We start from the raw sequence: 10,628 nt of genomic DNA on the forward strand, positions 1-10,628 counted from the left end.
AAAAAATTCCCCAAATTCCCCTTTGAAATATTAGTTTCATTAAAAGTAACATTTCCGTTAATGTCTTTGAATATCTATTGTTTAGAAGCTATAATGCTTGTGAAAGATTATAGTACCATTTTTGTTATGGGAAATTTCACAAACTTCCCAAGAGGTTTTGACTTGTAAAACACAACTCTGTTGTGGTTTCAAATATGACACAAATTCGTCCTCTATCATATTTAGTATATTCGTAACCGAAAAATGGACAAAATTACAAATTGGTTTCATGAAGATATTAGGGAAACCAATTTGTAATTTTGACTTCTGTTTTGCCTGTTTACATTTAACATACATGGGGCCGATCGTTTCACATCATGATTGTTGGGTATGTTGTTGTTGTTTTGCCTGTTTAGAATCTTCAATTTTCTGATCCAATCTTAAAAAGGAGCAAAAGAGATTATAATTAAAATTAAAATTGAAAGCGGTTTCCGAAAACCTATGGGGGTAAAAAAGAGAGTAATAATTTGCTTAAAAATTGGCATAATACATAATTTGAGATAACTATTTTAGTAACCATGAGAGATAATTTAAGACAAAGGAAATATTATATAAAAGGACCTACTTCGGTAGAAACTTGAATTTCACCCTTTTTTTTTTTTTTTTTGCAAATAATATAAGAAATTTGGTACTGTTCAATTAACACGAGTACATCTTTTTTTTGCTGAAAACTAATCCGTACTCTTGGTGTTTGTTGAAAAATATATTTTTTATATAAGAAAACATCAAATTTCTGAAACAAAATGAAAATTACCTTCAGATCCAACCAAAGATATAGTCGAATATTTCCAATGTCACGTACCAACTGAGATTAGAGAAAGTTAATTGAAGTACCTGCAGAAGATCAAATTTAATTTCTTGTAGGAGCAAACTATCTATGCTAGCAACTGCAGGGGCGGGTGTAGAGCACATGTTACGGGGTCATCCGAACCCCTAGCTTGGGCTCAAACCGTGTATATGTGGTAACAAAAATTCATTTTAAATAAGTAAAAATAATAGATTCCGAACCCAGTAAATCAAACGAATTGTGATAGAATCCGAATTGAACCCGTAAAGTTCAAATCCTGGATGAGCCCGTCTTCTGCTAACGTGATACTATATACTAATTCCAGTGAATGAATAATTTTTCTTGAAAATTTTCATAAAAACCTTAGAGAGTATGAAAATTAATAATGGATCAACAAAAGATGCTTTAATGGTAGGTAAACAGCAATTAGTGCTTTAATAAAGATGCTTTACTAATTGATAATCGTGCTTCATTCCTATTGATTGCTTTAGTGGAAAAAGATATCAACTTTATCGGCGTGGGACTAATGTTTTATTCCATAATATATATTAAAAAAAGACTTACTATGCTGTAGTAGTTTTCTTTAAACAGAAGGGAAATGATATTAGATTTTCACTTTAATTCAACCCAACAATGTTGTACAGTTTAGTTAACATGAGTTGTACTATCTTTTTATCTTCTTTTTTAATGGTACTCAATAAATTAAAGTTACATTCTTTGATTTCTTCTATCACGAGAACTACATTCAATAGGAACAAGGTGTGAACGGAATATTTGGCAGAAAATTATTAAGAAGGGAAAATGGCTAATTGCTTTTATGTCTCTTCTTCTTGGTTCCTAGATAGAAAATTGTTACATATTCTAGTGGTTTATTACCCGTAAATAATGTTGTCGATCACTGGTAGTATGTTGAGCAAGTCTGTCCTAGTTTTCTGATCGTGAAGTCTTTGTTCGTTCCTTAATCGAATTTAGGTGTTGTATAGATGGTGTCAGATGAAGGGATTATAGAAATTAAAGGGGAAAATAACCACTTGAGTCTTATTTGAGTCTTTTATGTGCAAATAAGGTTATATAAGGTTACAGTGGCTCCCACAAAGAATACTCATGCATATTTGAGTGTTTTATGTGTAAATAAAATTAATTTGTTTTAACCAATATTTTTCCTTAAAATTTATTATAGACATGTAAAGAATTATCATGTCATCCAAATTCTATCTTAATATAGGCTTAATTATTGAATTAAAATACTATTCTTATAATATTATTTATTGATGTTATTTACCATTTATCATTTGCTATTTTATATTTTTATTCGTCCGATTAAATGTAAATTTTTAAAAAAATAATATTTTCTCATGTAATTTTGTGTCGTACATGCTGACAAACATAAGTAAATGACAAAAAATTCACTTAAAGTGGGATTAAGTTTTAAAGTTAAAGAATAAATACAAATAACTTATATCATCGTTAAATAATTTAAAAATGTATCAAAATGCAAATTATAGTCCATCCGTCTCAATTGAAAAATGAATTCAAAAGCACGGTAGTTAATTAGTCAAATTTTACATGCGCAAGATTTTAACATAAAATTAATCAAATAAATTACTTATTAAAAGAGAAACTATAAAAAGTTATTTTTTATATACTATGAAAATGTTTGAAAAAAAATATTGTAGTTAAAAATACAATTTGATCTCCAAACAGTAATAATACTAGACGATTGCAAAAAGTATATATATATATATATTTTCTTACTGTTTTTAATATAAAAGTATTTTGCAAAATATCGGATAATCAACATATATATTTAAGACAAAATATTTAAGTTCGAATAAAAAAGTTATTACAATGTAAATTTCATAAAATAGTTCATTAAATTAAGAAAAATAAAAATGTTATTTTTTAACATGCATCTTTTGGAAGTAAAAAAGAAAGCTTAAAGTAAAAACAATTTAATTTCATTGACTTTTCAGTATTTTTTGTGTGGTTTAATTTGAAAGGAACGTCTATAAAAGTATCTTCCAATATCAAGATATTTAATTATCTATATTTATTTATAAGTTAACTTAATTGATATCATCATAAAACACTATTTCGCGTCAAATATTTTTGATATTTATTGGATACTGTAATATCTTTTAGTAAAAAATAAGTTAGCCAATATATTTCAATTTGAAGAAACAAATGAGATTAATTTAACATATAAAAAGCTTGATTTGGATTTCAGAGACTTTACTATTAAAAAATTATAGTAAAATAGAAACTAGAAAAGCTTTCAATTGTTTGATTTTTTTAAAAAAAATAAAAAATATACTTATAATATTTTCTTTTAACTTTCAAAAACGTTTTTTTACTTTAATAATTTAGACGTCTTTTGGATACGCAAGAGCAGAAAAAATATCTACATATTGATTTTAACGTCGGTAAGCACGGGCCAAATGACAGTAGTGTTGCAAACAAATTAGAAGGATGAAGTAATTCCTAATATACTTAGAATTAAAGGCGCCAAATTTCATTAGCTATGTCAACCTTAATCTCTGATATGATTCTATCTATCTAACCAATTTTTTTAATTATTATTTTATCCTACGTATATTCGGATTAATTATGATGCACCCAATCTTTGCGAGCGACCTATTACCCTCCAGGCTTATTTTTTTTGTATTTTTGTACCCTTTTTCGACTGACGTGGCACAAAAAAATTAAATGACCAGTTGCACAAGGGAGAGTGTTGCACACTCGCCACCACATCAGCGCCACGTCAGTGCCACGTTGGAACTTTCTAAATTTTAATTTTATATTCTTTTCCTTTTTTTTTTCATTTGATTTTTCTTTTATTAATTACATTTACGCTAATTAACCTCTAATTAATCATTAAACCCTCCATTAATTTTATCTTCTTCATCACTAAACCCTTCTTCTTCTTCTTCTTCTTCATTTCGTGCCAACCCCCCCCCCCCCCCCCCCTTTTACCCCTTTATCTTCCTCAATTAAAACCCATTTTCTTCCACCATTAACACACCCACATTCCATTTCATCATCAAACATACATATATTTTGAGAAAATACACAAATACCCCCTCCCCCAATGTATACTTGGATTAATTATGACGCACCCAACCTTTGCGGGCGACCATTACCCTCCCGGCCTTATTTTTTCCGTATTTTTGTCTTGCTTTTGGTGACGTGGCACAAAAAATTTTGATGCACGGCAGTGTTGCGCACTCTTCGTCACATCGGCGCCACGTCACTGCCACATTGGTACCACTTTTCCTTTCTTTTTTTCATTTAATTTTTCTTTTATTAATTATATTTACACTAATTAACCTCTAATTAACCATTAAACCCTCCATTAATTTTATCTTCTTCATCACTAAACCCTTCTTCTTCTTCTTCTTCATTTCAAGAAATTGATCAACCCATATTCTTCCTCCATTAACACACACACATTCAACCCATTTTCTTTCTCCATTAACACACACACATTCAAATTTCTTTCATCAATCATAAATATTTTTTCAAGAAATCAACCAACTCATTTTCTTCCTCCACTAACACACACACACATTCAACCCATTTTCTTCCTCCATTAACACAAACACATTCAACTCATTTTCTTCCTCAATTAACACATACACATTGAAGGACAACCAGTCCATTTGAAGGGCAGTTCGTGCAATTTCTTCATTGTTTATTTTGACGAAATAAACAATATAAACAATGAAGGGCAATTCGTGCAATACACATTGGAAACCATCCATTGAAAAGCGGTTCGTGCAATTTCTTCATTGTTTATTTTGAAGAAATAAACAATATAAACAATAAAGGCAGTTCACGCAATACACATTGAAGAACGATCCATTTGAAGGCGATTAGTGCAATTTCTTCATTGTTTATTTTGAAGAAATAAACAATGAAGGGCAGTTCGTGCAATAAACATTTTTGAGCAACCAGTCCATTTGAAGGGCAGTTCGTGCAATTTCTTCATTGTTTATTTTGAAGAAATTAAGCAAACCAATATTTGTGGCAGTTCGTGCAATTTCTTCATTGTTTATTTTGAAGAAATTAAGCAAACCAATATTTGTGGCAGTTCGTGCAATTTCTTCATTGTTTATTTGAGAAAATAGTCAAATGCCCCCTCAACATAATGGAGGAAGAAAATGGGTTGGTTGATTTCTTGAAAAGATATTCATGATTGATGATGAAATTGAATGTGTGTGTTAATGGAGGAAGAAAATGGGTTGAATGTGTGTGTGTTAATGGAGGAAGAATATGGGTTGGTTGATTTCTTGAAAAGATATTTATGATTGATGATGAAATTGAATGTGTGTCTCCTCTCTCGAGGTAAAGGTCTTTCGAAGCAGTAGCCTACCTTTCAAGGGTGGGGGTTGGATCTGCGTACACTCTACCCTCCCCAGACCCCACATGGTGGGATTATACTGGGCTTGTTGTTGATGAAATTGAATGTGTGTGTGTTAATGGAGGAAGAAAATGAGTTGATGAATTTCTTGAAATGAAGAAGAAGAAGAAGAAGAAGGGTTTAGTGATGAAGAAAACAAAATTAATGGAGGGTTTAATGGTTAATTAGAGGTTAAAAGTGTAAATATAATTAATTAAAGAAAAATCAAATGAAAAAAAGAAAGGAAAAGTGGCACTGACGTGGCGCCAATGTGGCGGAGAGTGTGCAACACTCTCCATTGTGCAACTGGGTATCAATTTTTTTTGTGCCACGTCAGCCGAAAAATGGTACAAAAATACATAAAAAATAAGTCCAGGGGGGTAATAGGCCGCATGAAAGGTTGGAGTGCGTCATAATTAATCCGAGTATAAGGTTGGGGGGGGGGGGATATTTGTGTATTTTCTCCATATATTTTTAAGAAATCAACCTATTTGGGTATAAGAATCATGATTTTTTTTCTTGTTCTTTCCTTTATCTTCCTCAATTAAAACTCATTTTCTTCCTCTATTAACACACCCACATTCCATTTCATCATCAAACATACATATATTTTCAAGAAATCAACCTATTTGGGTTCAAGAATCATGAAAAAAAAATCTTTTTCTTTCCTTTATCTTCCTCAATTAAAACCCATTTTTTTCCTCTATTAACACACCCACATCCCATTTCATCATCAAACATACATATATTTTCAAGAAATCAACCTATTTGGGTTCAAAAATCATGAAAAAAAAATCTTTTTCTTTCCTTTATCTTCCTCAATTAAAACCCATTTTCTTCCTCCATTAACACACCAACATTCCATTTCATCATCAAACATACATATATTTTCAAGAAATCAAACTATTTGGGTTCAAGAATCATGATTTTTTTTTCTTTTCTTTCTCATATCTTCCTCAATTAAAACCAATTTTCTTCCTTCATTAACACACCCACATTCAATTTCTTCATCAATGATACATATATTTTCAAGAAAACAACCTATTTGGGTTCAAGAATCATGAAATTTTTAAAATTTTAAAGTGCAATTGAACCCTTCTTTTTCTCCATTTAATTAGCACCCTGCCTCAGCTCACACTTCTCCTCCACCCTCACGCCTCACGCCACCCCCACCTCCAGCCCCAAACAACTTCGATTCCCTCATTTTTACTCTCCTTACATCACGGAAAAACAATTAAAAAAACTTAAAGCAAATCAAACCATAAAAAGGAAAAGGCTGTACTCGATTCAGAAAAGGAAAAAAACTCGATTCGATTTGCAAATGGTTTGTACTCTTCAATGGGTTCTTTCTTATTGAAGAAGAAGAAGGGTTTGTGGATGTGGAAGAACGGGAGGGTGGGGGTTTAAAAATTATTTTCTTGCTACACTCGCCTATCTGGTCATCTAATTTTTTTGTCTTACACGTCAGCCAAAAAAGGGTATAAAAAATATAAAAAAATAAGACTGGGGGTAATAGATCTCCCGCAAAGGTTGATGCGTCATAATTAATCCGAATATACGTTGAGGGATATTTAACTATTTTCTCATATATAAAATAAAACTAAGGAAGTAAAATAAGAAGGAAAAAAAGTGAAAGCCATTAATTAAGAGAGAGAAAAGGTACAAGACGAAAAGCAGAAATGGCATTTTGGGAGTGATGCCACGTAGAACATCATAAAGTTGTGGGCCCTGTGGAGCGATGAATGATGAGATAAGCAAAATGGCATTTTGGTTAAGGCAGAAAAAAAATTTGTATTGTAGCTATAGTACCATTGCCTTTAACCCAACCACTTTACCCTATTTTAAGTAATAATTTACGAAAATAACCTCCTAAGTGCCAGGCAGGCATGTTGAAACCAATATTTCTATAATATAGAAAAGAAAAGTTTAAAGCAAAAGAGTATATAATTTTAGTTGGTCAATCATTATTTGATTAGTAAATAAAAAGAGAGAACGGTTAGTTTGACACATAAAAAATTGGAGGAGAAAAATAATGTTCATGATAACAACGTTTAATAATACTCTCTCTGTCTTATTTTATGTGATAGTGTTTGACTGAGTATGGAGTTTAAGAAATTAAGAAACTTTTGATATGTAAGCCAATTATATGAAAAGTATGAGAATTATCCTTTTAAATAAGTGGTGATAAGAGTTTCACATGTCTTCTCATTTAAATGAGTGGTGTTGACGGGTGAAAGTCTCAATACTGATAAAATGAGAATATTAATTAAAATTAAATAACTTCCAAAAATGGAAGGTGTTAGGGCAAAGGTGCAAATATACCCTCAACTATGCGATTTAGAACAGATATACCCTTCATTAAAGAAAATAGTGCATATATACCCCTGTTGTTGCACAAATGGTGCAAATAAATTATGAGATGTGTTATTACATTGCTACCTTATTAATGGTAGGTAAACAACAAAATAAATGATGGACAACATAAATTAAACTCACCTTAATTGTGTTATTGCAAACCTTATTAATTAGGAGAGGTACTTGACTAACTTTACGCTCATTTATGTCTAAATTATAATTTTACTTCATTAAATATTTTACTCTATTTATGCGTTATCTCATTAATGAGATAATTCTACTAAGGGTGTGTTCGGTATGGAGGAAAATGTTTTCCTGGAAAAATGTGTTCTTGAAAAATAAGTGAATTTCTACTTATTTTCTCGTGTTCGTTTGGTTGGTAAAAAATATTTTCCAAAAAATACCCACCTAAGCCCACCACCCCACCCCACCCCAATTTTTTTTTTTTGAAGTTTTTAATGTTTTTTCTAAATTTTCTACACCACCACATCCCCTCCCCGCCCTCCCCCCACGCGCGGACCCATACCACACCCACAACCCCCCCCAACCCCCTCCCAAAAAAACTAGTTTTTAATTTATCTTTCCTGAATTTTCTACACCACCCCACCCCGCCAGCCCCCCTAAAAAAATCTTTAAAAAGTTTTAAAAGTTACTTTTTGGAATTTTAAACCACCCTCCCCCATGACCCCACCACCCCTTCCAAAAATTTTAATTTTCAACCACACAAACTTGTAATTTTTATAAATTTTTTTATAAAGATAAAATTAAATATGAAGTAGAAAATTTGGGAGGGGGGTGGGTGTAGAGAATCAAAAAAGAAACTTTTCAAAACTTTAAAAATAAATTAATTTTTTGGAGGGGGGGGGGGTCGTTGGGGTGGTGGGGTGAAAAAAATTGGGGGAGGGGGGTGGTGGTGTAGAAAACCCAGAAGACAAATTTAAAATAAAATAAAATTGTGGGGAGGGGTGGTTGGGTGGGGGGCGAGGGGGTTGGGGGAGGGATGTGGTGGTGTAGAAAACCAATAAGAAAAATTAAAAAAAAAAATTATTGGGGTGGGGTGCGGGGTGGGTGGTGTAGAAAACCCAGAAGAAAAAATTTAAAAAAAAAAATTGAGAGGGTGGGTGGTGGGTGGTGCATGGGTTGCGGGGGGTGGTTGGGGGTTTGGTAGTTGAGGGTTGGGTGGTTGGTTAAATGCCACTTGTAGACTTGTTTTCCCTACTTTGGTTAGGGCAGTTATTTTCTCCATTTTTAAGGAATTTGTTTTCCTAAGGAAAATATTTTCCAAAATTTTTTACCAAACGATCATGAGAAAATCGAAAAACATTTTCCGGAAAATGTTTTCCTCCGTACCGAACACACCCTAAGGGTAAAATGAAGAAAAAATAATTAATTGTGTCTTGAACTTCTAAAACGATATATAATTTGAGACAACTATTTTAAAGTAACCATGACAGATAATTTAAGATGGAGGAAATATTATACTCAAAAAGGATCAACTTCGGTAGAAACTTGAATTTCACAATTTTTTTTTACAAATAATATAGTAAGAAATTTGGTGCTGTTCAATTAACATGAGTGCATCTTCTTTTTTTTTTTTTTTTTTGCTGAAAACTAATCCGTACTCTTGGTGTTTTTGAAAAATAAAATTTTTATATAAGAAAACATCAGATTTCTGAAACAAAATGAAAAGTACCTTCAGATCCAACCAAAGACATAGTCGAATATTTCAGATGTCACGTACCAACAGAGATTAGAGAAAGTTAATTGAAGTACCTGCAGAAGATCAAAATTTAATTTCTTGTAGGAGCAAACTATCTATGCTAGCAACTGCAGGGGCAGATGTGGAGCAGGGGGGTCATCCGAACCCCGTAGCTTGGGCTCAAATCGTGTATATGTGCTAAAAAAATCCATTTTAAATAAGTACAAATAATAGATTTCGAACCCAGAAAATCAAACAAATTGTGATAGCGAATTTGACCCATAAAGCAAATCATGGAAACGTCTGCTAACGTGATACTATATACCAAGTCCAGTGAATGAATAATTTTTCTTGAAAATTTTCATAAAAACCTTAGAGAGTAGGAAAATTAATAATGGATTAACAAAAGTTACCTCAATGATCACAAATGGAATCTGCAATAAGGTGGTGTCTAGTACAAAGAGATGGCCGAGGAGATCAAAAGATGATTCTGAGATTTTAATGGCACAAATAGATCGAGTATACTATGAGCTAAATCTCTGAATTATTGCACTACTACTTTATTAATGGTAGGTAAACAGCAATTAGTGCTTTAATAAAGCAGCTTTACTAATTGATAATCGTGCTTCATTCCTATTGATGCTTTGTGGAAAAAATATCAACTTTAATAATGTTTTATTGTAATATATATTAAAAAAGACTTACTATAAGTTTTCTTTAAACAGAAGGCAAATGATAGAGATTTTCACTTTAATTCAATGAAAATGTTGTACAGTTTAGTTAACATGTTGTACTATCAACAAAAGATGAACTTTATATGGTAGGTATTAACAGCAATTAGTGCTTTAATAAAGATGCTTTACTAATTGATAATCGTGCTTCATTCCTATTGATTGCTTTAGTGGAAAAAGATATCTACTTTATCGGTGTGGGATTAATGCTGTATTATATATTAAAAAAAGACTTACTATGTTGTAGTAGTTTTCTTTAAACAGAAGGCAAATGATATTAGATTTTCACTTTAATTCAATCCAACAATGTTGTACATTTTATTTAACATGAGTTGTACTGTCTTTTTTTTCTTCATTTTTAATCGTACTCAAGAAATTAAAGTTACATTTTTTGATTTCTTCTATCACGAGAACTACATCCAATAGTAACAAGGCATGAACGGAATATTTGGCAGAAAATTATTAAGAAGGGGAAATGGCTAATTGCTTTTATGTCTTTTCTAATTGGTTCCTAGATAGAAAATTGTTACATGTTTGTCGATCCTTTGGTAGTATGTTGAGCAAGTCTGTCTTAGTTGTCTGATCGTGAAGTCTTTGTTCGTTCCTTAATCGAATTTA

At 31.7% G+C, this 10,628-nt stretch overlaps 1 long non-coding RNA gene across 1 annotated transcript; it reads right to left on the bottom strand.

Moving 5' to 3' along the window:
* Nucleotides 1–386: 386 nt before the first annotated feature.
* On the bottom strand, nt 387–9,932 carry LOC132067783 (uncharacterized). Its single transcript, XR_009417232.1, has 3 exons — nt 9,693–9,932; nt 9,274–9,353; nt 387–873 (listed from the first exon to the last, which is right to left on the bottom strand). It is a non-coding gene; the product is annotated as an uncharacterized LOC132067783 (long non-coding RNA).
* Nucleotides 9,933–10,628: the final 696 nt, after the last annotated feature.

The sequence above is a fragment of the Lycium ferocissimum genome, chromosome 1, assembly GCF_029784015.1.
Source record: "Lycium ferocissimum isolate CSIRO_LF1 chromosome 1, AGI_CSIRO_Lferr_CH_V1, whole genome shotgun sequence".
Lineage (NCBI taxonomy): Eukaryota > Viridiplantae > Streptophyta > Magnoliopsida > Solanales > Solanaceae > Lycium > Lycium ferocissimum.